We start from the raw sequence: 15,725 nt of genomic DNA, 5'->3' as shown, positions 1-15,725 counted from the left end.
TCTCTGGCTGAGTCCTGGCTCCTCCTCAGCCCGTCACTGCTACTTGCCCTCATCTGTCTGTGCCCACCGGCCACCCTGCCTTCCTGCAGATCCTACCGCCTGCCGTGTTCTTTCACCAGCCTCTGTCCTCTCTGCCTGCAATGCTCCTTCCCTGCCCCCATGTGCCCTAGCAAATTCCCATGCGACCATTACATTACAGCCTAAAAACATCTGCTTCTCTTTTCCCCGGGGGCTGCCAGTTCCCTGGGGTAAAGGTCAGTCTGTTGTGTCCAAATCCTAGCCAGTAGATGCTCCCATGTTTGTTGAATGAACAGAAGTTGGGACGGGAAACCAACAGACACTCAGGACTGGGGTTTTTGTTCCTGTAAAACTGGATTGATTCTGCAGAGGTACAAACATGCCGGTTGATTTAGATCTATCGAGGAATTGGGGTAGGGGCTGGGGTGGGAGTTTTGCTAAAAAGAAAAGCAAGTGAAAGTGGGAGATTCCACAAGAGACCAGAGAGAAGGCAGCGTGTCATGCCCAATCTGCCGCTAGGGTCAAAGACCAGCTCCCTGGTCACACTAGGCCAAGGCAGGCTGCGGAGCTGGCTCCAACCCTGAGCAAAGCCAGGCAGCCGCCCAGGTGGGTGAAGGCTGCAGGTTGCACTCAGGCATGACGCCGGGGTGCAGGTGGGAGCGGCGCCCGGATGCGTGGGTGCAGCGCTCGCCCGCCCGCGGTCAGGTGCACCGCGGGAACCGGTCCGGTGCGCCGTGCGGGGCGGGGCGGAGGCAGGGCATAGGCCCCCAGGCTGGTGCCGGGGGCAGAGGATTCGCCTGCTTGACGCGCTGATGCCTTGATTTGGTCTGACAAGTAGAGGCTGCTTTGAGAAGCGGCCTGGATTTTTGACATTCAGCAAGCTAGAAATAACCAGCTGGGCTCCTGGCGCTCTGGCCATAAATGTCTTGCTCTTTCCAGGCAACTGCCAGAATGTCTTGCTCTTCCCCAGTGTAGACCTGTGCTCTGTCTGCCAGGAGGCCTATGTTCCAGTCCAGGCTCAGCTTCTGACTCCCTACTTTAGGAGGAATCACTGAATTGACTGCAGCTCGGCTTCTGCTGTGTAAAATGGAGCTGTTGCTAGCTGAGCCTCTTCTGCCTCTGGTAGAAAATGATTCCAAATGGCTGCCCTGTCCACCCTAATCCCATGGCCCGAACTTGATGTCTGCTGCTTCTAGAAGCCTAGTGCTCCAAATATCTGCTCTGGGAGGAACTTGCAGGTGATCCTGATTGGAAATGGAGCTGATTAACCTTTTGTGTTATCACTGACTCTATGAGAATCTGTTGAAACCTAGGGGCTCTTACCCTAGACAAATTAACACGCCAGCCAAATATAGCTTACAAGAGCAGAGAGCCGCTGGTCTGAACCACAGACCCCTGGTTTAACATCTATAATCTAGTCAACCCCTCCTTTTCCTTGAAGGCTGAACCAAGCATGAAGGGTTTTCCCCACCTTCCAATCCTCATACCTGCAGGCACCCCCTTTTCCTGCTTTCTCCCTTCAGTCATCTTCCTCACCATCCCCCATGCTTGGGCATGCTCAGGAGGGAAATTGTCCTATAAATATCTGTAAAAGGCATGATATGTCCTGTAGCAGAGAAAGCAAAAAACAAAAAAAATAATTCCCCCACCCCTGGCATGGCATGTGCAGAGCTCTGCCTAATCCTTCTCTCCCACAAGCCTGGGGGATGGGTAAAAAAAAGTGGGAGGTGAAGCTGCTGCAGCGAAGTGCCCCTTCAGAATCTTCAGTATCCTTCAGAGTCAGCGCTGTCATCACTATCACATAAACTGTACAACTCCACTGTCAACCAGCAGCCGCCTGGCTGGCAGCAGGAAGAGGCAATGCCATTTTGCACAGTAGCTTGCTTGCCCAAGGTGTCGCCTGGCAAATGGGCTTCTTGTGCAATGGGAAACCACAGGGAGGGGACTCAAATGTACCCGAAAGAAACAGCTCTGACAATGGATGATTCAACAGGCTAGTAATTGGCGCTCACTCTTACCACATTGTTTTGATAAAATGACACAGCCCAACTGCGGATATGAAGGCAGTAAATAGAAAAGCTAACCTCTTGCTACTCAAATTGTGGATGAGACCAGCGACATCCCATCACCAGAAGCTTGATAGAAAGGCAGGCTCTGTCCCAGACCTATTGAAAGGAGATCTGCATTTTAACAGGATTGTGAGAGGATCCACATCTTAATGTTTCAGAGGCCTAATCCAAAGTCTTCTGATAATGATCATTAGAGTCCCAGCCATTCCCCACTTCCCCCTGGGAAAACCACAACAAATAGACCAAATTCCTCCAAGCCCTGCTCGTAAGAAGAACCCACAACCCACAGACACCCCCTCACTCAACTAGAGATCTCACCCACCTGTTTGCAGAGTCACCCACCTTGGGCTATTATTCTTTTCTATTATTTAATCTTCTGGGAAGACAGAGGTCTTCTATTTGGAGATAAAAATGACAAAGGAGAACCTCCTGAACAGAATCCAGTTTGCCTTTAGCTTTAGCCATCACTCTGACCTAGTGCTGCTGGACTCAGTTCCAAGGTCTGCCTGTCAAATGCTTTAGGGGAAATGGGAGGAGGAGAAGTCCCTGGAGTTACCCATGTGCACAGCCTGGCACTGTTTTCACTTGCCTTTGGAAATGAAGGTGCAGAAATCATGGGAGGTAAGGAAGGCACAGACTAGTGACTTCCAGAGTGGGACAGAAGGGAAAAGATGGAAGAGAAGTGCAGAAAACCACTCAGGAAAAGACAGGCCGTAGTGATGCCTGCTGAGACAGGGTCCTGATCTCCCAGGACTTCCCTTTCTGCCTGTTCTGTACAAATACCTAGGGTTTTGTGGTTTAAGAAAAGAGATGCTTAGCAAGCTTATAGAAAATGTAATGTGGGCACTTTGTTGCTGTCCTGGCTTTTAAAGGACTCAGAAGCAGATCAACTTCAAGGTGTTAGCTACTCTGTTTGCAGCCTTAGAAAGACATCCTTGATGTTTTATTGTTCTGCCTTTGCTCAGAGCTGGAAACTGTCCCTGGGGAAATGGCTCACCTTGAAAGAGATGCTATTGTAAGTGAAAATGTTTTAACTTCACTTCCAATCTTTGGTTCCTTGTGGGAAGTAACTGCTGCTGTGGTATGTATGCCCTGTGCCTTTTATTGCATCTTTACCTCGGTGGACACAGCTGGTTAAAACTTATGTTTCCATGGAGATTGATTCAGACAACAGGAAAAATAACTGTAAAAAAAAAAAAACTGCACAGTACAAGGGCTAGATTCAGGTTGTAGAACAAAGTGATCATTACTTAGAATCCTGGATTAGCAAGAGAATCAGAAAGATGCTGAGATTATCTAGTGTTATCACCATCCACGTGAAATGCAGAATAAAACTTTTTCCCCACGACCTAGATATTGGGCAGTTTATTATAGATGCTACAAAGGGACGTATTATGTTTTTCCCAAAATGGTTAATTAGAGGCATCCCAAATTACAACTCCTTTAGCATAACTCCCAGCTCCAGGCAGCCTACTTACTATGGGCCCAGCTACTGACAGCTCAGCTCTCTTTGCCAATCCAACTTTTTTCCCCAAAATGCTCAAACTTTTCTTCTCCAAGAAGACTTCCTGAATGATCCCAGTTCATAGGGATCTCATCCTTAATGCAGGGGAAATTCACTGTTCAGGAATAGTCTCCATACCATCACACTCTTCTTTTTGTGTAGTCATGGAATTCTTCTCCAGTTTTTTTCTTGCCTGTCTACACAGATAGATCAGTAGCCTTCAATAGTCTGCATCTCCTGTTATCTTGCAGCCTCCTACTATAAACAGTAGGTGCTTTACTTATGCCAGTTGTGTTGACCTAGACAGTAGTCTCTAAGTAGCAGGTCCTTGGCTCATCCATCTGAAACCAATGACCTCTTAGGCAGACTGAGAAAGGGTTAGGACTGTTGACTCTGGGACATCCTTGGCTCTGTATGAATGTTGTTTTTAAAAGCAGGGGTTTTGTCTCCAGTGCACTGAAGAGATAAAACCCCATTGTCAGCATATTTCTTCAGGATCTTTCTGTGTTAGATCTCACTGCCAAGTCAGAGTCCCAACACACAGACTCTCACTTTTCCCTGTGCAATAGGCAGAAGTGAGGCAAGTAGTAGAATGTGCTCAAATCATGGCCTATTCTTAATAAAAGAAACCAGGACAGCTTGGGGGCTGGCTCATTTCTTCTCAAATTCCCCTAGTGTTCTGAACCAAACATATGAAAAGAGTAGATTTGTTTTATTCACAGGTATTAATGCTTCTCTGAAAGCAGTTGTTTGGGTGGCTGGAATATCAGTAGTCATTGACCAATAAGGCTTGCAGGTGTGAATCAGACTCTGGACTTCCAGAGTAGAGCTGCTATCCACTACTCTACATCACCTTCATCCTTACAGAATCACTGAGATCATTCATTCATTCACAAGCAGTCATGTCTGCCACCTGGCACTTGTAGTAGGCGTTAGAGATACAATGGCAAGTGAAACAGACACAGCATATAATCTACTGAGAGAGACTGGGAATTAATTCCGTAAGTAAAAGTAAGTATATAATTATCAATTGTGATAAAGGCCCTGAAGCAAAAGAATAGGATGTTCTGCAATAATATTACAAGAGCTTTATCTGATCTAATGTGTATGGGGAGGGGAGGCCTCAGGGAATGCTTCTCAGGGGAAGTGACATTTGAGCTGAGCATTGAAAGAAGAATAAAAATTAAAAAGTAAAGAGGGGGCCAGGTGCGGTGGCTCACACCTGTAATCCTAGCACTTTGGGAGGCCGAGGCAGATGGATCACTTGAGGTCAGGAGTTCGAAACCATCCTGGCCAACATGGTGAAACACCATCTCTACGAAAAAGACAGAAAAATTATCTGGGTATGGTGGCAGGTGCCTGTAATCCTGGCTACTTGGGAGGCTGAGGCAGGATAACTGCTTGAACCCAGGAGGCGGAGGTTTCAGTGAGCCAAGATCGCACCGCTGCACTCCAGCCTAGGCGACAGAGTGAAACTCTGTCTCAAAAAAGAGAAAAAAAAAAATGTGAAGAGGGGTTAGAGAGTACTCAGGATACAAACAGTTAGTTCATTGGAGGAAGTGGAGTAAAGTCCTTGTGGCTGGATTAAAGGGAACAGGGAAAACCAAGATGTACAGAGGTAGGCAGGGGCTGGATCACATGTACACACAGTGTTGAGGACTTGGGCTTTTATTTTGGAACAGTGGAAGGCTGTTTTAAGCAGAGGATGAGAACATTAAATTTATGTGTCCAGAGATTGCTCTGATGAGACAAGCAGTGAACAAAAACATCATTACTCAGGTCTCATCCAACTCTTCCATTGTATATTCTAATAAACCACCCAAGTTCTGCTTTCATAGCTCTGAGCCAAAGTGAGTTATACCTCCCCAGGCCCACTGAAAATCCCAGAGAGCTTACCGAATGGCATGGGGGCCCTGGTAAAACTCACTGTTCAGGCATTTGAATCTGGGCCACTTCATTACTATCAGCATTTTGCCTCCACTCCCAAGGAATAAATCCTTAAAATTACAACCTTTGGGTCCCCATGCCCAGGCAGGCTCGCTTCTCTTGGATCACAGTAATCATGGTTTTGACTATGAATTGCCGATCCCAAATTAAATGATTAACCCAAGGTCAATGAGCTAGTCAGCTGCCACAGCAAGGACAGATTTTCAATTCCCTGCACTCAAGGCAGATGCACTCCTCAGGACTGCTGTCAGAGGCTTAGAAAAAGAAAGTGTTCCATGTTCCCAAAACATGTAAACTTATTCTTTGATATTTATGTTTATTCTATGACTCAGAAGTTCCCAGGATCATTTTCTGGGGTGATCAGAAAATCTCTTTGAGGGGGAAATGGTTCCTTACTTGAAAAGTGTTTTTAGCCAAGTTGGTTCTTCTGTAGCTATGAGCATCCTTTGAGAATGATGCTGGCTTTCTTGTGGGCTGCCCCACCTTGCTATTTCCTGAAGCTACTGGAACAGTTGAAACAGGCATATGAATAACCCCTGGGTTGCCAAAAAGACACTGCAATCCTTAACAGGTTTTGATCTGAAAAGGAGCGGTTCGTTCACTTGATTTGCTTTACGAATTTTGCAACATTGGCAAGTTGTGCCTGGGCCTTTCCCAGCCCTCTCTGCAGAAATGAGAACCAGGATTACTCATCCTTCTGTATTTTAAAGGAATTCCAGGAGTGCTCAGACAAGATGCTGAAAAAAAAACTGTTGTTATTTGACAACTTCTGAGCATGGATGTTTCAGGCCCCAGTAATGCCATGAAAATAGAAATGGCCCTTGTGCCAGAGGTAGCATTCTACTTCCATCAGGTGAGGTGGCAAGGCACGCGGGGTTGTTGGGGTGGCTCCCCGGAAGAGAGGCTGCTGGAAAAATTGGACCTATGTGCCCAGCTTTGTCCCTGCAGGCAGAGCTCCTCCTTCAACCCACTTCTCATTCTATGAACTGATCTGTCCTGACAGCTGCCAAATTAGTCCTCTCATTCCTGGAGCTCGCTTTGGCACTCTCACGAATGCTTCTTTCAAAGTCCACTCTTCATTTAAAACGTTGCTCAGCCTTACTTCAGGGGTGAAATAAACGGCCTTAAAATTTTTCATAGAAAAGCACAGTTTCAACCAGCAAATAGGTTCCAAAGAATATGTAAATTATGGTGCTAGAACTTCCCCACCAAATTCAAATCTGTATTTGGATATAAGTGTTCTATAAACAATTCTGAAGAACACAGACGTCAGAAGCAATTCCATGATGCCTGTTACCATCTTTCTGTAATTTTTCAAATTTTGTTTTATTTTAAAATGACAATCATTATATATACTTATAACATACAATGTGATGTTTGGATACATGTATACATTATGAAATGATCATATCAGGCTCTTCACATATCCATCACCTCACATACTTATCAGTTCCTTGTGGTGAAAACATTAGAATCCATTCTTTTAGCAATTTTGAAATATACATTATTATTAATTGTAGTCACCTTGCTGTGCAATTTTCTTTCTGACCCATGTACTATCGGAATATCTTTCCTGTTTTATTCCTCCAAATTGGACCATTCCCTCTGTTTGGGTCTAAGGCCATGTTGGCCAAAAAGCTGAATCTAAATCCAGTCTAGAATCTGATGGGAATAAAAGGATGTGCTCCTCCCTCAGTTACTGACTGATCATCCCATCTGTCACCAACTGATGCGGTGGCCCTGGACAAACCACCTGACTGCTCTGTCCTCACTTTCTTTGTTTGCAGGAAAATGATAATACTACTCTTACGCGCTCACAGAGTTCTGGTGAAACATTTTTAATGTGCAGTATGTGGATGAACTTTGCAAAGTTTAAAAATAGTATAGAAGTATAATCATGTTATTATGTGAAATAGTGTTCTCCAACCCATTCTCTCTATTCTCCCTGGAAGACAAATAAACAAAAGTCGTGCCAAACTAAGCATTTGTGATGGCAGGCCTAATTTACGTCTTGTCCAGAGTGGAGAAAGCTGGCACTATCGTGAGATCCATCCCCTGGTCCCTAAGAATAAACACACTCTGCATCTCTGCCTTGTGTTTGCTTCCTTGCACTGTCTCCATGGCCTGTACCTCAGGTTGGGGTTAGGGGAGAAGTCAGTACCAATTCCTGGAGGCATAGTCTGTTGAATATTTGCATAAATTCCACCAAACATTTTGGCCTGGCTGCCAATTTTTGGAGGGCTTGAAAAACAGTTTGGTGTGTGCACTGACTCTCACAGTGTCTTTCTTACACTGTAAATTACTGAAGACAGAAATCAGTCCCTGCCATTCTTTTTTAATGATGCAGTGATTTCCAGACATGAGTAAATGCTTCTAAAGGCAAAGGGCTGTGGTTACACAGCTGTCACCAAATAGCTGGCATGTCTGGAGTGTGGTTCTCCATTTCTCTGGACCTCATTTTTCTAAGTTGGAGGTATTCAAATACCATTCGGTGAAACCCTTTGGTAGAGGTATTATTATTATTATTATTTTGCATTTTTGGCATCTGTATAAAGTTGGAGCTAATAGAAAAAGTTTAAACACTGCTGCTTTCAGCACTAATCCTCTCATGCTCCAAAAATTCTACCAGAACCCCCACTGATTGCTTTATGAGATATTTATTTTCATCCAGTCCAAATTTTTCTTCTTTTTCCTTAAAAGCTAATAAATGTGGGGGAATAGTGGTTAGAAAGAGAATATGGCGGACGGGCGCGGTGGCTCACGCCTGTGATCCCAGCACTTTGGGAGGCCGAGGCACACAGATCACGAGGTCAGGAGATCAACACCATCCTGGCTAACACAGTGAAACCCCGTCTCTACTAAAAGTACCAAAAAAATTAGCCGGGCGTGGCGGCAGGCGCCTGTAGTCCCAGCTACTCGGGAGGCTGAGGCAGGAGAATGGCGTGAACCTGGGAGGCGGAGCTTGCAGTGAGCAGAGATCGCGCCACTGCACTCCAGCCTGGGCCACAGAGCGAGACTCCGTCTCAAAAAAAAGAGAGAAGACAAGAGAAGAGAAGAGGAGGGGAGGGGAGGGGAGGAGAGAAGAAAAAGGAGAAAAGAAAAAAAAGAGGTTATGGCCCTGATGTCTGGTAGATTAGGGATTCTCGACTTGATCCACTCAGTCTGGAAAGATTTTCTATAGGAAGTGGTGACAAGAGGGGTTTGGTCACGTTAAATAGGAACCAGGACTGGAACCCTCATAGCCTGGCCATCTTCCCAAAGAGTACAGGCAGAAGATAGAAAATTGCAAGTAACTCCTGAGCCTCTATACTAGCCAGTAATGAAATGTGTACTTCTAGGATGGGTCCTATGTTCTGTCTTCCAAAGTAATCTTGATTAAAATAGACCAACATAAATGAAGAGATGGACAATTCATTAAAAACCTAAACTCCTATCTTCTAAAAGTGGCATAATTTGCTTAGTCTTCTGGCTGTTAATAAGCTGTGAGTGCCATTAACCCAAATGTTGCTGTGTCTTTGCCAGGTAACAAAGGACCAAGACTAAATTTGGTAGGCCAGGGAGAGTGGCATCCCATAGGAGGCCCCCAAAGGGAATCTGCTGCAAAATGGGTAAGGTCCTCAAACAATCCACCTGGCCTACCCCACTCTGCCCACCATTGTCTGCTGGGAAAGTGGGGACATAACACATCTAGAATCCATGTTCACTTCTTCCATCTCCAGCAATTATTCCCTACCATGCAACCCTCCCAAGGCCCCCAGTCTAAAACTCTCTCCAAACTCAAAAGGTTTGTCCAACAGAGAGATCTTGTGAACACATTGGGACTAGTAGATTTTTCTGAACCTATCCTTAAAGCTCTTCTCGAGACCACGTGTTGATACTCTGTCTCTTTTCTCATCTCTCTGTTTCTCCCTCCACTCTCTCTCTTCCTCTTTGGTGATCCCACAATGTCTGTCCCTATGTCTGCTCTCATCCTCCATCACAGAGTCTTTCTACATACATAATGCTGAGCGCCTGGAAACAATCTCTCAGTAATGTGTTGTCACTTTAGCACTCTCATTAAGTCAAGAGGCAGATTTCTTAGGAAACATTTAAAAGGAGATTGAGTGTCTCTGTTTTGAATTATGGCACATGGAGAGAAAAGTCAAAACAGAGTATTATAATAGGCTTAGAGAAATCCCAGGACTAAAGCTCCTTAAATATGCTTTTATGACCTAGTTGGAATGTGGCACAAGTTGTCTTTTGGTTCATTTGTTTAAAACAATTGTGTGACATCACTGTTTAGTCCTTGGCCTATGTTTATCCCCAAGGCAATTGCTAATGAATGGTGCTGGCAACTGTAAGACGCTGTTTTGTATACAACAGGTATCATGGTCAACTGTGCTACTTTGCAGAACATCCAGTTTTCTCACACTACAGATTTTGTTTTATCTTATCAGTGAGATGGAGAACCTTCAGAAGGGAAATTATGACTGGTAAATCAGCATCCTTTTAAAGGTCAGAACTATTTAGATTTTAAAATAAAATCTTTTAGCACTAACTACATCTTACGGGTTTTTAAAATTCTAATTTTGAAGTAATTTCAAACTTATAAAAAAATTACAAAAATAGTATAAGAAAAACTCCTGTATACCCTTCACCCAGATTTACCATTTCTGGGATAACTTTTACCACATTCACTTTGCTTCTCTCTGGATATGATCACCATCATCATCATCATCATCATCATCATCATCTGATCCATTTCAGAATAAGTTTCAAAATATTTATCCCTAAATATTTTGTGTATATTTTCTAACAAGACATTCTGTTACTACAAAATATAATTACCAAAATCAGGAAATGTAATATAATACTATTATCTAATCTACAGATCTTGTTCAAATTTTGTTAGTTACCTCAAAAATACTCTTTTTTTTTTTTTTTTTTTTTTTTTTTTTTTTTTTTTTTTTTTTGAGACGGAGTCTTGCTCTGCCGCCCAGGCTGGAGTGCTGTGGCCGGCTCTCAGCTCACTGCAAGCTCCGCCTCCCGGGTTCACGCCATTCTCCTGTCTCAGCCTCCCGAGTAGCTGGGACTACAGGCGCCCGCCTCGTTGCCCGGCAATTTTTTTTTTGTATTTTTTAGTAGAGACGGGGTTTCACTGTATTAGCCAGGATGGTCTCGATCTCCTGACCTCATGATCCGCCCGTCTCGGCCTCCCAAAGTGCTGGGATTACAGGCTTGAGCCACCACGCCCGGCCCTCAAAAATACTCTTAACAGCGTTTTTTGTTTTGTTTTCTGGACCAGATCTTGCAGGTTGTGATATGAGGAACTTTCCTTGTCATTTACTTCTAAATATTTTATCATTTCTTTTGTGAATTCCTCTTTAATCCATGTTTTAGAAGGTTTTTTTTTTTACTAGTTTCCAAACATGTTGTAATTATTATTTTTAACTTCTTTTCATTATTGATTTCAAATTTCATTGCACTGTAGTCAAAAAACAATGGTCTCTATGACAGTTCTTTCACTCTTGTGGAGACTTCTTTTGTGATTTTAATAGGAGGTAAGAGGTAAAAATGTATTTGAATCTACTGTTGGGTATAAGGACACTTTTTTATATATATCTGGTAGATTTGTTGTTGTTTAAACCTTTTCAGTTCTTGCTAAACTTTCATTTTACTTGATCTCAGTAATCTACACTACGATTGGAGGTTTGGCGATTTCTCCTAATTCTCTCAGCTTTGACTGTGGTTTTCAGAGTTGTGCTATTAGCTGCACACAAGTTCATGAATATTACGTCTTGGTGGATTGTTGCTTCTATTATTATGTAGAGGCTTTTGCCTTAAATTATATTTAGCCTGATATGAATATTGATATACCAGGTTCTTCTTTATTATTATTTGCATGAGACCTCTTTTTTATTTTATTTTTTTTACCTTCAGATTTTCTCTTTGGTTTTGTTTTCATTGTGTGTCTTATAAGAAGCACATATACCTGGACTTTTTTAAAAAACAAATCAATTTTGTTTTTTTAGAAGATCAATATAATCTCCTTAAATTTATTTTATTTGAGCTTATGCCTTCTTACTTTGGGTTTTCTCCTTACCATAATTTTTTCTTGCTTTGTAAATTTCTCCTTTTCTGCCTTCCACTGAATTAATAAAGTTCCATATGTAGTATTTTAATAAATATAAATTTGTTGATTTCAGTGATTTCCCCCCCCCCCCCCACCACCACCTTTTATGAGATGGTGTCTTGCTCTGTCACCCAGTCTGGAGTACAATGGCGTGATCTTGGCTTACTGCAACCTCCGCCTCCCGGGTTCAAGCTATTCTCCTGCCTCAGCCTCCCAAGTAGCTGGGATTACAGGTGCCCACTGCCATGCATGGCTAATTTTTGTATTTTTTAGTGGAGACAGGGTTTCTCCATGTTGGTCAGGCTGGTCTCAAACTCCTGACCTCAGATGAGCCACCTGCCTCAGCCTCCCAGCGTGTTGGGATTACAGGCGTAAGCCACCGCACCTGGCCAATTCCCCTTAATTTTTAAAACATGTACACTTAATCGTAAACTTTTCTAACAAAGGCTAGAGTTATTCAGTTTCTGTCCTGTTTAATATCACATATGCCTCAGAGATTGAACATGATGCTCCTTTCCCCCAATCTTATTGCTGTACAGAGCTTTAATTTTACCATCTTTTAAATACAAAAATGTTATTAAACATGTGGTCAATATGTATGTCCTTATGGTCAATAATTAATTAAACTAATCTGAGTAATTTAATGTTAATCAGCAAGTTAAATGTTACCACTTTCTACGTGCATCATTATTTCTTATATATAGTTCATGCCTTAGACTCACTTTTCTTCCTAGTAAATAACATCCTATAATGGTTCTTTCAGTAGAGTTTTCAACTCTGTTACTTGTGATCAGAAATCTGTTGTCAGTGCAATTATGACTTCCTTATAAACAACGTCATTCTCTCTGGAGATTTCTCAGCGCTTTCATGTTGATGCCTTGCAGTCTTACTTCAGCGTGTATGGTAGGTGTGGGTTTTCTTTATTTATTCAACTTAAGTCCCCAGAGTGCTCCTTTAGCCCAAGGACATCTCTCACTTTTCAATCATGGAAGTCTCTACTACTTGTCTCTTCAAATACTATTCTTCCTTATTTTCTTCTTCAGAAATCCTATTCAACATTTATTGTAGCTATTCAAATTATGTTCCTTATCTTGTTTCGTATTTTTAAATCTCCCTCTGTCTTTGGCTATGTAAAGATAATTCCTCAGTACTCTTTTCCAACTCATTAATTCCCTGTGTAATTGCTATGAGTCTAGAGTTTGTTCTATGGAACTTCTAAATAACGGTAATTTTGATTTCAAAGATTTCAAATTGTATATTTTCATATTTATACAGTATTATTTCATTTCAGCCTATTTGTGTTTCATATCTTGCTCTTTAAAAAAAGAAAAAAAAAGGAGGCCTGGAGCTTGGAGAGAGGTCTGAGTTGAAGATTTAAATTGGAAGTAGGAATTGGATAATATTTAAAACCATGAGCATAGATAAGATCACCAAAGGAGTGCATATAGATAAAGAACTGAGAACTGAATCTATGTGTCCTCCAACATTAAGAGTTTGTAATGAAAAGGAAAAAGCATTAAAAAGGAAACTGAGAAAAGGGGTTTGTGAATGAGCAGGGACACCAGGAAAGCATTATGTATCCCCATACAGAAAAGAAGAAAATCTGAGAGGATCAACTATCAAATTCTGCTTAGCAAAATGAGGGCGGAGAACTGATTTTCAGTTTTAGCAGTCAGGTGGGGGAGAATGCCTGGTTGGAGTGGTAATACTTGACAATGATTTTTTAGCCTTCTTTTCATGAGCTGGCAAGGTGGGATGTCATCCATTCCCACAACCTTTGGCTTCAAGTGGTAATTGGCGCTCATACTCTGCCTCAGGTGGAACTCTTTCATTCCCTTTACTTTACAGAGACTAAACTCCCACTGATTCCTTCCTGTTTTTATCTTGGAACACGGGAGATTTCTGGTTTGTAGAGATGTTTATCCATACTCTTTTTTGTTTTCTATTTTCTCTCTTATTGCCGTGAGTTTAGAGCACAAAGCATAAATTTGAGAAGCCTGTGAATTGACTAGAAGTTTCTTACATTCTTCAAATATCTGAACATTTCGGATGGTGTGTTAGTTAACTATTGCTGCAGAACAAACAACCCTATAACTTAGTGGCTTAAAACAGCAGCTATTTATTTAGCTCATGATTCTGCAAATCAGCAACTTAGGGTGGATCAGCTGCACATTCTTCTGGTATCCTGGACGCTTTCATGCATCCATGGTCAACTACAGTCCAGCTAAGGACCACTGCTTCTGAGGATTAACTGGCTGTTGGCTGAGGCCACGGGGGTTACAGGGTTGACTTGGTTGTGTGGTCCTTCACTATCTAGCAGGCTAGCTTAAGCTTGTTTACATGGTAGGTAGTGGGCAGATTTCTGAGAGAGATAACAGAAAAATCACAAGGCCTCTTATGGCTTAGGCTTTGGAATGGCACAACATCACCCCTGCTTCGATGTATGATCAAAGCTGATATCATGGTGAGCCCACATTCAAGGGGTGGAGAATTATCTTTGATGAGACAAGCTAGAAAACCACATTGCAAAGGGGCATGGATGCAAGGAAGAGAATGATTTTTGGCCATTTTTGCAAACAGTGTATGAAATGGACTTAAATTGTTATGGGATAAATTTAAATTAGATTGAAGGAGAAAAGATGTCAACTCTAGAGCACGTTTGTAATTTTTGAGCATTGTGTATACCGGGGGTAGTTTTTAAGACCAGGCCCAGCTGGAGCAGAGATGCTGCATCTGATTCAGGACCAGTTCAGTGCTGTCTGCCATTATCAAGATATGTACTAGGAGCCACGGGAGATCACAGAGGAATTCCTTTCTGCCTTTCAAGGAGATAGTACTTGAACAGGGAGTTCAGGGCAAGCCTCCAGTTCTACAATGAGGCAAAATATTAAGTGCTATGAGATAACTGGTTAAGGGAAAATCTTTGGAAGGAGATAGACTTCAAGTGTAGGCCGAGAGGAAGAAACCATGGAAGATTACAGACTCCAAAGAGTCAAAGATGACAGACAATGGTTGCACTTTGGCCAGCATCCTTCCTTACTTGTTGGAGAGGCCAAAAGGCTGAGCAATGCATCAATCCTCAGGAGACAAAAAGGAAAAGTACCAAGTTCTCCCAACTAATTTTTTTGTCCTTAGTTAAACCAGAAGGAATTTATGGCTTTTAACTGAAAGAACACTTGTATCAACAAGAATTCTGGGCACTTCAGCAAAGATAGGTCCTAGCTGTGGTAGTTTTGGCAGATTTTTAGAGTGTTACCAATATACCCGCTTCATACCATGGCGGTCCAGCTGTTGACGTTCTTGGTGCCAGGCCAAAGGAGGCCAGAAGGAGAGCCCAAAGACTGGTGCTTGGAGGGTATGTTGACCTGTGGGTCTTTGGTCCTGACTCTAGTGATAACAAAAGTTTCTTTTTGTTTTGTAGAATATGTAAAACTGAAGGCTGCTGCTCAAAATGTCCTATGGCTACATTTCCATTTGTCTAAACCACCCAGTGATTTTTTTTAATACTATCAAAACTTGCCTAAGATTTCCACTTCTAAAAGTTATTGGCTGCATTCTGGCTAATTCTTAGATTGAAGACAGGGACTAGGCCCTGAAAAACACAGCCCCCAGGGGAGCCAGGTCTGTTCAAGGCATTGCTTCCAAGTCAGAGACTCTTCACCAAGCCTTTTTTCTCCTTGGAGACTAATGGAGCAGCATTAATCTGGCACAGATCAGCATTCTCATGATGCTCAACATCTCTTTCCAAGAGTGAAGAGAGATGATGCAGAGATTAGTCAATCATCCCAATATAAAAATTAGTGGACATATTGGCAAATAGGAAATGTGGTGTTTTGTTGTTTTTTTTTTTTTTTTTTTTGAGACACAATCTCACTCGGTCACCCAGGGTGGAGTGCAATGGCATGATCATGGCTCACTGCAGCCTCAACCTCCTGGGCTCAGGTGATCCTCCCACCTCAGTTTCCCAAGTAGCTGGGACTGCAGGTGCGTGCCACCACACCCAGTTAATTTTTTGCATTTTTAATAGAGACAGGTCTCACTATGTTCCTCAGGCTGGTCTCGAACTCCTAGGTTC

The 15,725-nt window shown here is 42.7% G+C and overlaps 1 protein-coding gene and 1 long non-coding RNA gene across 6 annotated transcripts in view; one reads left to right on the top strand and one right to left on the bottom strand.

Moving 5' to 3' along the window:
* The window catches only part of LOC104655240, a 38,928-nt gene that overhangs the window by 12,079 nt on the left and 11,124 nt on the right, over positions 1–15,725 (bottom strand). For 4 of the 5 annotated variants that reach the window (XR_004057522.1, XR_004057519.1, XR_004057520.1 and 1 more), the window contains exons 1-2: positions 2,430–2,826; positions 2,103–2,183 (exon numbers count right to left, since the gene is read on the bottom strand). The exons of the other annotated variant lie outside the window; for it this stretch is intronic. The gene's annotated coding sequence lies outside the window, so the exon portion shown is untranslated. Of the gene's footprint in view, positions 1–2,102; positions 2,184–2,429; positions 2,827–15,725 lie in introns of those variants that run through there. 5 annotated transcript variants of the gene reach the window in all.
* The window catches only part of LOC104655241, an 85,968-nt gene continuing 73,205 nt past the window's right edge, over positions 2,963–15,725 (top strand). The window contains exons 1-2 of the long non-coding RNA XR_004057523.1: positions 2,963–3,102; positions 9,061–9,146. This is a non-coding gene — a long non-coding RNA (uncharacterized LOC104655241). The remainder of the gene's footprint in view (positions 3,103–9,060; positions 9,147–15,725) is intronic.

This window comes from Rhinopithecus roxellana, chromosome 5, assembly GCF_007565055.1.
Source record: "Rhinopithecus roxellana isolate Shanxi Qingling chromosome 5, ASM756505v1, whole genome shotgun sequence".
NCBI classification, from domain to species: domain Eukaryota; kingdom Metazoa; phylum Chordata; class Mammalia; order Primates; family Cercopithecidae; genus Rhinopithecus; species Rhinopithecus roxellana.
The sequence above is the reverse complement of the archived record's forward strand: the minus strand, read 5'-3'. Positions and strand labels throughout refer to the sequence as shown.